Below are 16,751 nucleotides of genomic sequence, written 5' to 3'. Positions count from 1 at the left end.
CCAGGTTGGGCAGAGAGACAGATATGACAACTGACATGTATAAATTTGTCTGGCTCTGGGACTCAAGTGCCCACGTGGCAAACTGGAGACCTACAATCTATATGATGTTTTCAGAAACGCTGTCCCACAATGACAACCAACTTTTCCCAGTGGGGACTGCTTCTTCCTGGGGTTTTGGGAGATCAGAGATGGAAAGGTCACAGCTCATGAAGCCAAACCTTCCTGTTTGTACAGCAACGTTTCCAAAACCATCTGGGAGCCAGAGTGAAACATCTTTGCACTAAATCACCCTACAGGAAGTCCAGCAATGACTTTTTTTTTCTCAGAGAAAAACATTCCTGGAAAAAAGAGTTTGACTTTAGGTTTTCTCCCTGTTCCCAGTAGAAAAGCAAGTTCATACTTTGATCCCCCAAAGAATCTTAAAGCCACTTTTGCACAGTGACACTGCTCAGCTTTACCCGCATTTAGCTTTTACAGTCTTTTTAAGTTGAATTGTGCTGAAGTTGCAAAACGGGCTAGGTGCTCCCTCCAGCAGTGTATTGGACAGGCCCAGAGGGAAAAGGTCAGATCCTACAGCAGATCTAGGTAAAAGGAATACCACAGAGGCTCAAGCTTTAAGATCTTCAGCCCTAGCAAGAGGTACCGGTACTGGGCATACTCAAGTACAGCTATGGACATGGCACAGTGCACTGCTGCATAGACCGACCCAGGTTGTTTAACCCTTCTCCCAAAAAGTTCATCAGACAAGGATGAATGCTAACCTATCACATATACTGGTTCTAGTGCTGGCATTAGTTCGGCATCTCCCTTCAACACTGCACTAAGCCACACAGATAAACCTTAGTAATTTGGTTATGAGTTTTGAGGATCACAATCAGACTTAGGCATCAAAATGCATATCAAGCAACTTGGTGCTCTCATGGGTTTTGCTCTTCGCCCCCAATTCAAATATTTCTCTCCGGTCATTTGATTTGGAGATGTTAAGACCTTTTCAGTCACTGGACTAGTACTGCTCATTATACAGATACTAACACAAAGATGAAATATGACATCAGAGACTGGAGTAAGCTAAAATTAATTAGATTTATCTGGGATTAAATAAATACTTTGTGGTAATTAAAATGCTTTACTAGACACTATCTCTTTAATCACACATCAGTCTACCTGATTAGTTAGTTGAATCCACTTAATTAATTTTCCACTGCCTACTACCCCTCTTTATTCTGAAAAATATCCCTTCCCAGAAGATTTCAAGCAAGAATTGCATACAATTTTTTTCCAAAACTGTACTGATAGAAATTATCTTAATAAAATCTTGATGTAAAATTTGAAACAAAATGCAAACGTGAAGCTATTATCCATATCTCCTATTTAAATATTGTGATGGTTTCAATGTAGTTGCAAGCAGCTACCTAAAAAGATAAACTATGTAGATATACCTGTCTGTAGGACTAACCTATGTGTTACACAAGAGGAATCTACTGTAAGAATATAAACCTCTAATAAGATGAGTGACTTTTACTAAGCCACTCATGCTTGGAGTCTATTAAAAGATAATCTTTGGTACAGTACTTCCAGAAGAGCAGTGAATAGTAATCGATATTCAGTAAAAAACAGATTAAGAGACCAAACTAAAGAAGTCAGAAGTACTCAGCAGAACAGACATACAACTTAAAGTTTTTTGTTCATCAGGAAAGGATAGGGTCTTTTTTAGCTCTTGGGAGAGAATAATTTCTAAGGACAAGACCCTGTCTTCTCTTTCACTGAAGGTACAAGCGCATATATTACAATGAATCTTAAATCTCCATATTTTAATTTAAAAACACACTGGAAAAATAAAAGCTCAGAGGTCAGCTGATCATGGGAGAAAACCCTGCATTTTGTACAAAAAAAGGAGCTTCTTTTCCCTCACACCTTTGAATGTCTTTCCCCCCCCCCCACTCTATGGAAAGAGACAATTTCTTTCTTCTTGAGATGAAAGATGACCTTGCAGCTGGGAAACTAGATGAACATTCAGCAAAGGTAAGCTTATTGCCAACTTCTTCAAAGGAGAAAATGTGTCAATAGTTGTATCATGCATCTTTCTTACTCAGATGGCCAAATCTTTGGACCTCTCAAAAACTCTTACTCTGAAAGTAAGCATATAACTTCCTAACAAAAAATGAGACATATCATGATGGCATTCTCTAACTTTTCTTTCAATATGTTTAATATTAGGCTCCTATTGTGTCAAAGAGCAGTTTTGCCTTCCTTTCCCTGTCCTTTGCTACCGTTTTCATATTTTCAAACTGTGAAACCTAAGAAGGCACTTAACTTTAATTTAACTTTAACCTTCTACTTACTGCTAATAAGAAGACACAAAACCCAAAGGATTCTAGGGATATATTTGCAGAAAAGTCTAATAGTAGACAAAGGCCATATAGTTTAACAACAAGGGCAAGTGACATGTTTGATTTCATGCCTAAATAATTAAACAAGAAGAGAACCAGACCTATTTAGTTACTTATTTCCAATGTTACATGATTTAAAACCTGGTCTACCCAGTACTAAAAATTGTACATAGGCAAAATACTAGCAGGAATTAACATTAAAATCTATTTGCATTAAAGTGTATTTATTATTGAATATCATTTTCATATTTCCAACATACATCCTTCCATTGTTTGAGTCCTTATTCAAGATGGAGTAATTCACAACAGACTTCAAAATAACTTCAGATACTCACTCCAACTCTAAGTATTTAGTGCTGTAAAGAGGAAACAGTCTTTAAAACACATGCCACAAAATTTGCTTGTTTTTCTTCTCCTTTAGATTACTTTCTTGATTTTTAAACTTTATTCTTACACTTCCTAAAAAAAGAAATTTCACATTCTTAAGTGTTTGGTCTTTTCTTTCCATTGTCCTTCCCCATTGTTTTTTGTGTTGTTGGTGGTTATTTTTTAACTGCAGAATAACTAAAAGTTTAAATTTAAACTCCCCAAACATTTTCAACCTTGAAATCCTCCTTCTGCTACAAAAATAAGCTCTTTCATTCTTAAACTGATGCAAAGCTTCTCCTCCCACAGTGTCCTTCTTTCCATGGCTGCTTTCATCCAATCGATATTTTTCTCCTTATGCTTTCAAAAGAAAAAGCAATGGAAAAACATGAAATAAAGAGAACAGAAATTGTCTTCCCAGAAATGCAAAAAGCCTGAAAACACAGATGGGAGACAGCAACAATCAGATATTTGATCTTTTCCCTTTTACTCCTCATAGGGAGGCTCATGGACATGCTGGAGTGAGCCCAGCAAAGGGAACAATGATGATTAAAGAATTAGACTGTCTGTTGTATGAGAAAAAACTGAGATCACTTGGGCTGCTCAGCCTGGAGAAGAGAAGGCTCAGGGGTAACTTATCAACATGTATAAACACTTGATGGGTAGTAATGAAGAAAATAGTGCCCAGCTCTTCAACTGGACATGAGGGAAGCTTCTGTCAGCTTCTCACAGAAGCCACCGCTGCAGCCCCCCCACTACTAAAATCTTACCATGCAAACCCAATACGCCTTTTTTCCTCAGAGCTTCTGCAACTTGCATCACAGGATGCATGCCTCCTTTGTTCTTCTGCCTGTCAGCTTTCCTTTTGTTCTTCCCCCTCAACCTCCATTCCCCCTATGTTGAAGTAAATCTACACTTTACACTGCAGAGCTTCAGGGAACATTTCTTGCGTGTACCTTGTGTCTTCTTCTTAAGTCTTCACAGGTCTTTCACTTTTCTTGATCAAGCACAGCCTTCAGCCTGTGTTTGTGGTTTCATAGACTCGGCCTAGCTAGAGGTTTGAATTTGGGACAGCCTGTTAGAGTTCAAAGCAATAGAATCCCCACTCTGAAATACAGGAAAATGAGTTCCTCTCATTGACAGTTCTTTTCTTCTATTTTCTCCTTGTGCTTTCATGACCAGGCACATCCTAGTCATAATCCACCCCCATCAAGGTACAGCTGCATCCAGGAAGAGTTCTATGTAATCACATTTTAAGTGTTTCTGCTTCAGTACATAGTCATAAATGTCAGCTGAAAGTTAACTTTGCTGTTTATTAAATGTATGTTAATAACATCATTGGAAATCTAAGTGCTCTATTTATTGCAAACGTAAATTGGCAATGCTGTGGTCTCCATCTGCCAGTCAATCACAGCAGGATGAGTTAGTGAGGTAAACGCAGAATAAGGGAGCTGATAGATAGCAGAGAATATTTTTGTATTTAGCAGTATCAGACTCCCTACAGTTATTCCATAACTCTTCGTGTAGCAGAAGGGCATGATAAAGATCCAATCCCTATAGTCTATTTCTTTTAACTTAAAGCTTAGAAGAGAAACGTACACTTACCTACCACCACCTCTTTTAAGAAATAGCAAGAAGTAATCCCAAGTTACGGGAAGACGGCTCCTCAGGGAGCCCTATCTAGACCCACAGCTGCTAGATGAGATCAAGGACTAGGAACATCTCCTCCTTATTCCCAGCTACACATTTACTGATAAGAAAGGCATAAAACTTTCTGTGCTAAAACTTCTGAAAGAGCAAATAGTAGAAAGCAACTAACCACATCTCAAGACAGTGATCAGAAAGCCTTCCTCTGGGAAGAAAGAAGACGGACAGCCTTCTTATAAAGATGGGCTGGAGTTTCAATCCTGCTTGTCTATCCCGGCTCTACAATGGCTTTGGCAAAATATTTGTTAGTAAACGTGAGCTCCTTAATGTCGCTTGATTTTTAACACTGATAAAAACTTACAAAGTGCTAAAGTCAACAAGCACTTAAAACCTCAATTTTATAACTTAACCCTCTCTGCCTTACATTCCCATACAACATAACATTATTTTGTAAGTCTTCTATGAATGCCTTCCTGTATTGTTTACAATAATCAGGCTTCAAATTCGAGTTCCTAATTACCAGTGAAGTCTGAGTAACAGTAAATCAGAACTTCATTATTTTAGTATTATGCAGAAAAGGTCATAAATGCTATTTGATTGACGCTATTTGTTTCCTGTACACAAATGAGTTTCCCTCTGAGCACAGCAGATACCATCTTGAACGCGATTGTTATGGAGCTAAAGCACTGTAGAGACATCTTTTAGAGGAGAATTAAAATAACTCATAAGTAGCTGAACTAAGGAAACCCACTTTCCTGTGGATCTGAGTCTTGTTTCCTACTGCTTTCCCTCGTCATCTGCTCCCAAAACCTTTTCCTTGTCACAATGGTCAGTATAGGACAAGGCACTGCAGTGCTCCATCTGCCTTGTCATGGATATTGACTATTCCTGGGGAGCTGTACCTGGTTTTAAGCTACTTATTGATCAATAAGCAAGCAGTAAGTGTGTACTGATTGTGGCACTGGCTGACCAAACAGAATAGACTGAGTTTATGTAGTTCTTCTTTGACTGGAAGCACTAGTTTGGGTTGTTTGCCTATTCAGACAGAACGTTCACAAAACATTCCAACCTTTATCTGTCTGGAGATGTACCACTTCTGACAAATGGAGCAACAATGGCTAACTGATTCAAAATGCATAAGGAGAAAATAGGGAATCAGATACACAAAGAACTTGAGCTGATCAGCCTCATTTACACACAATTTTTTTCTAGCTCCCTTCTTCAAATCTTACTCTTAAAAGATTTATTTCAAACTCAAGCAACAGTGGTAGGAGTCATACCTATATATGATATAGGTAGGTATATAATGACCAGCTAATAATTAATATAAACACATAATCTGCTAATTTCAGACAAACATGCAAGATAAACCCATGTCAAATATCTAAAATTGGAACAAAAAGCCAGATAAAGAAAATCAGATTTGTTAGATACACAATAACAGTACCATAAAAATACCTGAAGTCTTAAAATGTCAAGTGACTAATTATTTCATAAATGACTAAGTCAAGTAGCAGTTTACTTGATTTTTTTTGAAGAAACTATAATCGAAGTACTTCACAATTTTTCTGCTGCCTATATAAAATAAAATAATTGCATAATTAGCACAGAATTACTTTCAGGAGTGACTAATTTTGGATTCTATTAATTGCTATGCTAACAATTACACAAAAAAAAAAGTTAAAAAGAAAAAGCCTTCCCTTAACAAGGTCAGCATTTGCATTATAAGACTATCAAAATACTATTAAATCAATTAAAAAGTCCAGTATTGAATGGCTGCAAGGCACAAGGCAGTCAAATACAAAAAAGACCATTAGACTCATAAGGCATTGCTGGCAAGATTCAAACTGACCTCAGACTCAAAAGACTGATGTTGCACCCCAATGAATATAAATGCTACTTATGAATTTACTGGTGCAGTATTAGGTCCATTGATATGTATTGACCAATGTTCATTAGCTAAGTAGAGTCCACTTTAAAACCTCTTGTTTGTAATCTATCACACATAATTACTCTTATTGTTTTTCAGTCTGAGGACTTATAGAATTACAGAATCATTTAGGTTGGAAAAGACCTTTTAAGATCAAGTCCAACCATTAACTCAGCACTGCCAAGTCTACCTCTAAGCCATGTGTCTTAGTGCATCTAGACATCTTTTAAACAACCCCATGGATGGAGCTTTTTAGAAGTCTCATCTGAAGCATCATGATCCCATGACTGCCTAGTTTACAGACTAGAATAATGAATGGGGTACACATTGCCATCCAACATGATTGTGGTTAAAGAAACATTGAAATTAGAAGATTACACAGCCTCAGTTTTTCAAACCTTAGCTTGATGCTCATGTTTGCAATTCCATTTGTAAACAGGTGAATGTACGACTTGTCTTTGACTCCTTTCAAAACATGCTAAGCTTTCTTTAGACCTTTAACATGACAAGAATGATTTTTGCACATAAATTCTACCGTGTTTAATGAAATTCCTGTACCCTCTAGGTCTCAAATTTGACTTAGAAGGGGTTTTGGTGGTTTTTTTTCCTTCAAATCAGCTGTTGGTTCCCACAATCTGAAGACATTTCAGAATAATTACTCAGCAAGTCATGTCTTTTTTACCACTCTGCCTAGAAGTTTTTAAGTCACAGAATAAATACAAGTAATAAATACAAGTCACAGGAATAAATGCAATTGGGTAACTGTAACTGTTAAACATATGTAGGTAACTGTATTCCCCTTAGAATAAATCACAACTGGTGATTTTCCATTTGTATTTGAAAGCCCATTTTCTTTCAGTTTATACACAAAATGAAACTACTGAGCTTGCATTTCAGATGACCTCAGCACTGCGCCTCTAGGCAGTCCAAATGCATAGAATTGAAAAAATCTGAAATAATGTTAGAGGACATTGATACATATAGAGCTTCTAACTCACAACATATTTGGCTTTCAGAAAAAGATGATACACACACAAACACATCCCAGCAACCAAAGCAATGCTGTACATTCAAATTTCTTCACCATCCTATTCCATTTGACATTGTGGGTAACAACTGTACTGTGAAGTTAATTGACCATTCTTTATTATAGTGAGAAAGAATTGAGTTAATCACTGGCAGCTTCAAAAGTAACAATATCAAAGTTGTTGTCTGGTTCTGCATTTCCAGCCTTCTACTAGTCTGGCCAATTGGGTTTTTTCCACTAGCAATCACTCTGCAGTCACATTTACAATAGTAATTTTGAAGGGAGCAGCATTACCACCATGGGTGATAAGCAAACTGAGATCACTTTCTTCCTAATGCAGTGCTTTGGTTAAAAAATAAAAGATACATAAACTAATTGGGCCAGGAAGGAGTTTTCAAAAATAACTGTTCTTTTTGAAAAACAGATATACGGCCTTAAACAGAAAATTACATAAACTGAGCACAGAAGAGCACAAATTGCTTTGGAGATACTTTCTCCTCATGAAGACTGACCTGTATATTTCCATCTTGTGCTGTAAAAACTGATTACTTCAGGTACACAGAAAGTGGTACATTGAAGAGGAGAGGGTAAAAAATACTGATGTATTCATAAGAAAACAATAATCCTTTCCCCCCATGCAGATAAATTTAGCAAATCATATTCTTCAGTGACAACTTTTGCCTTGCATAAGAAAACCTGTGTTGACTATAATTAAGAAATGATGTGTTATGAATAAGAAAGGATTTTAAGATGCGTCCTCTCAGCTTTCTTAATTTCAAGTAGAATTGGATATTTAAGTTTGTTATGCAAAGTAGATTCTCTGTCATTTGCAAAACAAAGCCTTCAATGGCTTAAATTAACTTTTAGATGTCTAATAAAGATTTCAAAAAAAATGCTGCATATTGAAGTAAATCTCAGTGATGGTAATGAGCTATCCCCTTTTTCTGTGGAAGCATCTACACCTAACTCTCAAATAGTTCCCTTTGGCTTAAATTAATTGAATACAAAATATTATGGAGGCTTAAATAATTCAGTTTGATTTTCACAATGATGTTAAAAAAGCAGGCCCTTTGCCATAACTTTTTCAACCCTGCTAAAAACATTCATCACTATATTTAGATTTAGGAGAAAATGTCTATATTGTATGGATAGGGAGCATGTTAAACATTGTAATATGAATCAAGACCATCCGATTAGTCTTTCATGCTTATTCCTCCATGTTTCATATTCATTAGATCCATATTTTTGCAATTTAAATTAAATGGTAATTAGAAACTAGCCAAAGATTGTTCTACTACATACTACCTTATCTTAGCTATTCATATACGGCACTGGAATTATGATTCCAGTAATATAAGTAAAGGTAGCTGAAGAAGGCCAAATGATCTTTGGGGAACAGGTTGTGGGAAGACCTGAGTCAGTTCTACTAAAGAGAGCTGCTCTGTGAACCAACAGACTGGATTTGGGAAATCTGATATGAAGCAGAATCTTACACAGCTTGGATGCAAAATAGGCTATGCTGCAACTTGGGACTGCTGACAGCACAGACACTCCCTGCATTAAGGGGAAAAGGGAGTAAAGGGAAAGTGTTTCAGTTCTGTCTCATTTATAGGAATGTGGTCACTTGACAGTCCTGAAGAGTCACGCTATGTGAGCTGACCCTGAAAATCACCTTGCCCAAAGTAAGGTGCTTATACATTCTGCACCCTTCTTTGAATCAGCATTTTGGAGAGAAATCTCAAAACTTACAGCTGACTACAGACTGAAAGAGGAAACAACCTGCTTTGTGGTCTATGCTAATTCTTCAGACTGTTTTCACATTGATTTTATCTGAAGTGTTTACCTGCTACATATTCAGTACAAACCCATATTAACGATAAGTATTCTCAGTATGGAATAGAAGTTTTTCTGACGTTGCATCCTGTCCCGTATCTGCTTACACATCATCACTGAACTTTGACGTCTAACAAGTCCAGGCTCTAGTATGCATACACACTTAAACCCTGTCCCACCTTGACATCCTTCAGTGTAAAAAAGAAAATGCATCCCTCTCTCTCTTCACTGTGTCTTGCCTTGTTAACATAGCAAGTTGGAGAAAATCTAATAATCTTTTTAATAATCCAGTTCCCCCTTCACCAACTCACACTTTGTGAATTGTTGCGTTGGTAAAATGCTTTTTGACTGAATAGTTTTCCTAAGAAAAAAAAAAAAAACAACCAAACAGCCTACACATGAAACTTAATTTACATACCATTTTTGTCTCTTAGGACAGCAGGAAAACTTAACACGTTCCTACAGTCAACTAAATGTATTTACACTGCATGCATTTCTGACAAGACCTTCTTTAACAGGAGGTCAAACCCATTTGGTCTTTGAAACTTCATCTTTTTTTTTGTCATAGCTTTGATAATAACACCTCTCTCTTCATGCTGAAATCCCCCAAGATAGCTAAGGCACTGATAATATCAAACATTGTGCTTTAGTCACCTCTGATTACTATCAAATGCAAAAAAGACAAGTTGCTATTTAATTGTTTTTAAACATTGCAATACAGTGAACCTCCGTTTGCATTTCAACCTATGCAAAATAAAACAATACGCATTTATCTGAAGTATTAGAAGGCCTGCTTGCAGGTTTTCGACCTGATCCTGCTCACATTAACACCGATATTTCAGTGTCTTGCAGGCAGCTATTATTACTTTTGCTATTCCTACGCTGCTCTGCATCCCATCTGTATGTCAGGTATCTCAAAGTAATAATTAGCTGTACTGGTCAGTCTCACCTGCAGATGGACCACAAGTCATATAAATGGCTGCGGAACAATTAAGTAACTCAAAAATCCTGAAACACAGGTCACTGCTAAAGAAGTTCAATCTACCATTGGACAACAACAATAGAAGGAAAACAATATAAGTGAAAGACCTTTCTGCAAGCCTTCTTGACGGGTGAACTTCAATGTACTCAGATTGTGTGTACACAATGAACTTCAATGTACTCAGAAGGCAGCTCCTGCCAACAAGATTAAACTGTCAAAGTGAATGAATTTAAAACATGGGGTTTTCACTTTCTACCTATTTACATATCACATGGCGTTTAACGATTAGCAAATTAGACACAAATCATGTGCAAATCAATGCAAATTACTGGTTCACACACACAACGTAAACTCCACTTTTCATGTTGGGATGTAGCCAACTCCTAGTTAACAAGCATATGGATTTCAGAACTGGGGTAAGTGAGCTGAGTCAGAAGCCAAAGCTTCCACTCTCTTCCACCCTCTTCCACCTCTCATTCCTCCACTTGGCACACAACCACCCAATTTCTTATTCAATCCACATAATTCAGTCAATACTTGCCGTATGTCAGACTTGGTGTAGGCAGGTAATAAACTTCTAGAGTCATTAAATTAGGCTATGCTTTCTCTAATTTGTACTCTTCGGTTAGTTTTGTGGTCACTTACACTAATTAGAAATGCTTGGTTTATTAACAGAAGATATATATACTTTGGAAAGCCCCTTGAGATCACAGAATTATTTACAGATCCCTGTAACTTTGTTTTCTTGACCTTTGTACTGTGTCATATATTACTACTGAGAACCAAGCTGACAAAATCCATTTGAGCTCATCCTCATAATTAAAAGCCATGCCGTTCACTGCTTCTGCATTACCACTTTTTATTTCAGAAGGGATCTCCCTTTCCCCAAGAGAGATTATATACAAACAGACTCACAGAACTGGGCAAGAGTTGTGTCTGGAAGCAACTTCTGGAGGTTTGTTCTTCAGAGCTTTGCTCAAAGCAGGGACTACATCAAAGATAAATCATATTGGGACATTTGGGATATTGTGCAGCTGAGTTTGGAAAACCTACAGTGTCTGCAATTCCAGTCCTCCCTTGCTAGCCCCTGTAAAGACTGTGACTGGGGGAGAAAAGACATTTCTAATATCTCGCTGGAGTTTCTATTGCTGAAACTTGTGGCTTTTACCTCCTGACTTTTCATTGGGAAATCCCAAGAAAAGGCTGCTTCTGTCTTCTCTCAGTGCGCCTGCAGGCAGTGGAAAGAAGGTTGCTGTAATTCCCCTTACAACTTCTCTCATGCCATCCACAAGCATGCTGTGCTGCAGCTCCCAGCCCTCTCTGCTGTACTCACACCCATTTCTCGGCTTTGGAGGACTCTGCGAGGTTTCCCACAGACCTCTCAGTACCAGTTAACTTATACTGCTGTCCATTGGTGTGCTGCTGCCAGTTGTCTGTGAAGTCTGAATAATAAGTTCCTTATGCAGTTACCAGCCACATTCTTTCACCCCGAGAAATCTGCATAACAGAGACCTTCCTTAAAGGCCAGGTAGAGAAAAAAGCACCTGGAAAACTCTCTTAACTGTTTCTAACCCTCAAACTGGCTTTGAAGTTTTTCAGATAGGGGAGATCAAAACAGGCAAATCAAGGGAATGTGCCCGCTGGCAATATCCAATCCAACTCCAGTGTACCTTGCAGAAAATCCTCCACAATATGTATGTGTAACAAAACCTGAACTCTAACTACAGCTGAAGTCACAGCATCCATTTAAACTCTCTCAGGCTGGAGAGCCTAGCAAGTCATGAGTGATTTCAATCCTTATCAGATGTGAAAAACATAAACAATCGGAGAAATATGTTTTGTATGACATGACCCTTAATCACTGCAGAAAACCAAAAGGATACTGACCTTGATTAACTTTGTGCTACTGAATTTGATATGAGAGCTCCCATTGATCATGGATTCCAACTACAGGGGACATAGAGAGGCTTTATTTTCTCCCCTTCGTTTATTACCTATAGAATTTAAGGTACATTTGAGAAGAATGTCATACAGGCTGCATCCATAATTTTATGCTCCCTGCTGAATATGAAGCTCTTACATTGTTTGTGTAAGAAAGCATATATAACCAGGGCTCAAGGGGAAATGCCAGTTAAGTTTCTATTGTAATGCATATGCAGGAAGACAAAGTTAAATTTCTACAGGTAACTCTGCAGGCAAAATTTTGTTGACCATTGCCTATGTAATCTCTACAACCTAAAGAAATGAAATGTGGAGATCTATTTATTTAACTTTATAGGGTTTGGCCTTAATAATCTGCCTTAATCAGAAAGGTGTTTTAGTGTTCTGTAGCAGTACTGACACTCTTCTGTAATGTATTATCATTTATACTATTTTTAATTGTTAAAATTAACACTTTTCCATGACAATTTCTTTTTTCTTTTTTTTTTTTTAAATTACTCATTTCACAGCTCATCCTTCTCCTGTCTAAGTTGCTCTTTCCTTTGCTCCTTGCCTAGCTGCCAAAATGAATTAATTCACTTATGCCCCTGGTTTTGCATGCATAAAACATCAGATACCAGTGAGCATTTTCTAACCTTCTGTTTCTTTGAGTTCTGTTCATTATTCTCTGGTTTCAAATAACCAGGGACTATACATTTATTTTTATTTTTTTTTTAACTTCACAATCATTCATCTGATGTGTCAAATGTTTAAAGAGGGTTTGCCAACTCCTATACAGCAAGCTGAAAGTTGTGGAAAGTGGTTATAACCTGAATCACAGCCAAAAAATGCCTACAAATAATTACAGACTTCTCTCATGAGTCCCAGACATAGCAAAAGAGACTGTGGTTATAGCTCTATAAGAACTTGGGAGTGTTGGTTGATGAGAAACTTAACGTGAGCCAGCAGTGTGCACTCACAGCCCAGAAACCGACCATGTACTGGGCTGCATCAAAAGGAGCATGACCAGCAGGTTGAAGCAGGTGATCCTGCCCCTCTACTCTCATGAGACCTCACTTGGAGCATTGTATGCAGTTCTGGTGTCCTCAACATAAAAAGGACATGGAACTGTTGGAACAAGTCCAGAGGAGGCCATGAGAATGATGAGCACCACGGGGATGACTGGAGCACCTCTGGTATAGAGGTAGGCTGAGAAAGTTGAGGATGTTCAGTCCAGAGGAGAGAGGGCTGCATGAAGACCGCATAGCAGCCTTCCAGTATCTGAAGGGGGCTTATAAGGATGCCAGAGAGGGACTCTTCATCAGGAACTGTAGTGATAGGACAAGGGATGATGGGTTCAAACTGAAACAGGAAGCTCAGATAGGATATAAGGAAGAAGTTCTTTCCTGTGAGGGGGGTGAGACACTGGAATGGGCTGCTCAGAGAAGTGGTGAATGTTCCATCCCTGGCAGTGTTCAAGGTCAGGTTGGACAGTCTTGGGTGACATAATCTAGTGTGAGGTGTCCCTGCCCATGGCAAGGGGGTTGGAACTGGATGATCTTAAGGTCCTTTCTAACCCTATCTGTTCTATGATTCTATATTCTAAATTCAGTATTTCTCCTAAATCAGACCCAAAAGCTAGCTGTGTTGGAAAGGATATGTGGCTGTAAGGTCCAAAAAATGATAGCTGATTGCAGACCTCATTGATTGAGGAATGACCTCAGCAGTGTCTCGACTCCTAAATGATGCTCTGAATTTGCTTCACAGAAAGCTTGCTAGTAAGTTTGGGTCCAGGTTCAGGTCACTTTGTGTATGCAACCTATGTTGTAGGTCATGAAGGTAGCAAAAGCAAGGCACATAGTGGTTAATTATTTTAACAACAGTTAGTAATCTTGTATCATATGCTGGGAAGTGAACAGGGAGTTGCTTGCAGCTTTGGATACTTACACTGCTTTAGAAAGCCTGCCTTCTTGCAGATATCCACTTCTGAAAACACCTCAGTGCTTTGGTTTTAGGAATTAACCTATATGGGGACCACAGTGACAGTATTACTTCCTCAGCTGGGAAAGTTCTTCATTTACAGCCCTGCACTTGAGATTCTTGTCCCTGTTGCAGTATATAAACAGAAACTCATTAAATGAGGTGTCTGTGAGCCACTTGCTTTGTGCCTAAAAATAAGTTCTGTGCCTTATTTGCACCATGTGATCAATCCAAGAGGGAGATGTTTTTCATCAGAAATCAAAACGTACCATCATGAACACTGCATGTTTTCACCTCAGAAAGTATATGGATTCAGAGAGCAAAGCAAAAGGTTGTGGCTTTCCTCCCCCCCCCCCCCCCCGCAAAGCCCTCTTTTCCTTCCTTATACCTAGTTCTTTTTAAACCTCTAAAGTCTGGTCGGTGTCAAGGAAGGCTAAGCACTAAACTGCATCCACAAAGCACATATAGCAATACCCAGGCCTGGCTTCGATGCCTCTGTTGAATCAAAATAAGCTGACATAAGCTGGACAATAGAATGACTGGGTTTGTACTGTCACAGCTTTTAAACTGCTTTTGAGCTCAAGCTGCTATCAAGCTGAAGTTTAACAAAACAAAGCAAAAAACCTGCTTGAAACAACTCTTTGAATGAGCTTTTTTTTTCCACTGGCAAACTTACACCTTTCTTCTATGTGTTCATTCTCTGCACTTTATCTGCTTCGAGGATTGCTTCATTGTAAAGATGAAGACAAGTATGATACTGCCCTGAGCCGTAGTTCCTTTGAGAGGATCCATCAGACAAAGCCACTGCTTTCTCAGCTTCTGCAGAAAATTCATTCCAAACATTAAACACATTTGCCTTCTTTTTTTACTATTCTTTTAAATATGTATCCCTCTTTCTAAGTAAATGCTGCTTCTGATGTAGAGCCTTGAATCTGAAGCAGGGAGAATCATGGTCAGACTTAACTGGATATGGTGACTTTGAATGTAGCTTCCATTCCAAATTAGTTGCTTTTCTTTCATAGCTTTTCTTTTAATCTTTTCTATCACCTCCAGACTGTTTCTCAACCATGTAGCTATCTGTGCAAAGCATTTGAATTCTATCTTTCCCTTGATATGGTGCTCATTAACAGTCTGATTTCCTCTTGTCCCATCACTTGTTACTTGAGGGAAGAGACTGATGCCCCTTACTACAACCCCATTTCAACAGAGAGCAATAATGTCTCCCTTGAGCCTCCTTTTCTCTGGAGTAAGTAACTCCAGTTCCCTCAGCCACTTGTGCTCTAGATCTTTCACCAGCTTCGTTGTCCTTCTGTGGACACGCTCCAGCACCTCAGTGTCTCTTCTTGGGAGGGCCCAGAACTGAACAAAGCATTTGAGGTGCAGACTCTGCAGTGCCAGGTACAGGGGGATAGTCATTTCCCTAATCCTCCTGGACACACTCTCTGATACAAGACAGGAGGCTAATGGCTTCTTGGCTAGATGGTAGGTGAAGAAATTAGAGAAGTATTTTGACTGCAAAGTAGAAGACAGACAGATGAGGTGAGCCTTGGACAAAATAAATCCATGCTGCAGCACAGGTTGGGGCCTGGCTGGCTAGACAGTCAAAAAAAAAGCCTTGGCTATTCCAGTAGAGAAGTTGAACATGAGTCAGTGTATGGCTTAATCACAGTGACAGTCAACTCCATGATCAACTTCACATTCAACTCCATTTGAAAGAGTTTGACAAGTCAGGTAAGGGAAACTATTATTCTATTTCCAGCATTTTAGAGACTGTATCTGCAGTACTGTGTGTAGCTTTGTGTCCCTGCCCAAGTAAAAGACAGATGGAGAAACCTGAGAGATGCACACAACAGGATGAGAAAGCAGGGCTTGTTTAGCCTGGAAGAGAAAGACTTTAGTAAATATTAAAGATGTCTTTATCTAAACGAAGGAATACACAATAATAAAAAACATAGTGAAAGCACAAGGGGCAACAGTAAAGTTGGGCAAGAAAAACTCTGATTTGGCTTAAAGTGGGACAGCAGCGGGAGGAAAAGGAAAGTTTTTTTCCACTGTGACTGATTAAGTGCCAGAAGAGAGTTCCAAAGGAGTGGTTTCAATCTTTATCCTTGGAGATTTTCAAGACAAGTTCCTGAGAAACATGCTCCGACTATGAAGTTAGGTCTCTTTTTGAGCAGGAGGTGGGACTACAGACCTCCTAAGGTGCCTCACAACATCATTTTTGTATGATTACAGTACATAGGCTATATAAAAGGAGCCAACCAAATGTGGGATTAAGTATGTGCAAATTAAACCCCAAAATGGATTAAAAAGCTGCTTTAGACTTTTTTAGTTAACTCTGCAGACTGTTCTTCCTTACTGGCTTCAACAGAAAGGTGGATTGAGGTACAGGCCAGTGTCTGCAGGTGGTAGTATTAGATTGTGCTGTTCTTTAGCATAAAGCAATGATGGCATTGATTTAGAGTGGGTGATTTTAAAAAGCTGACAAATGTCTGTGGATGTGTGTTTTCTACTGCAGTCAAATCAAAATAAATAATATCATAAGAGAGACATACAAACCGCTTCGGTTATTGTCATATCACTACATGGTTTCTATTTCTGAGAAACACTACTTACATTTCAAAACACTGTTTTTCCCCCCAGCTTTCCATATGTCAGCTGTTATCAAAATACATT

At 38.5% G+C, this 16,751-nt stretch overlaps 1 long non-coding RNA gene across 1 annotated transcript in view; it reads right to left on the bottom strand.

Moving 5' to 3' along the window:
- Window positions 1–2,821: 2,821 nt before the first annotated feature.
- The window catches only part of LOC134174760 (uncharacterized), a 33,569-nt gene continuing 19,639 nt past the window's right edge, over window positions 2,822–16,751 (bottom strand). Inside the window, exons 2-3 of the long non-coding RNA XR_009968765.1 lie at window positions 12,063–12,169; window positions 2,822–2,849 (exon numbers count right to left, since the gene is read on the bottom strand). This is a non-coding gene — a long non-coding RNA (uncharacterized LOC134174760). The remainder of the gene's footprint in view (window positions 2,850–12,062; window positions 12,170–16,751) is intronic.

This window comes from Pezoporus occidentalis, unplaced genomic scaffold (genome assembly GCF_034315485.1).
Source record: "Pezoporus occidentalis ecotype Australia unplaced genomic scaffold, CSIRO_AGI_Poc_V1 ctg63, whole genome shotgun sequence".
Classification (NCBI taxonomy): domain Eukaryota; kingdom Metazoa; phylum Chordata; class Aves; order Psittaciformes; family Psittacidae; genus Pezoporus; species Pezoporus occidentalis.
Note: the sequence above shows the minus strand (reverse complement) of the source record. Positions and strands in the feature narration are given on the sequence as shown.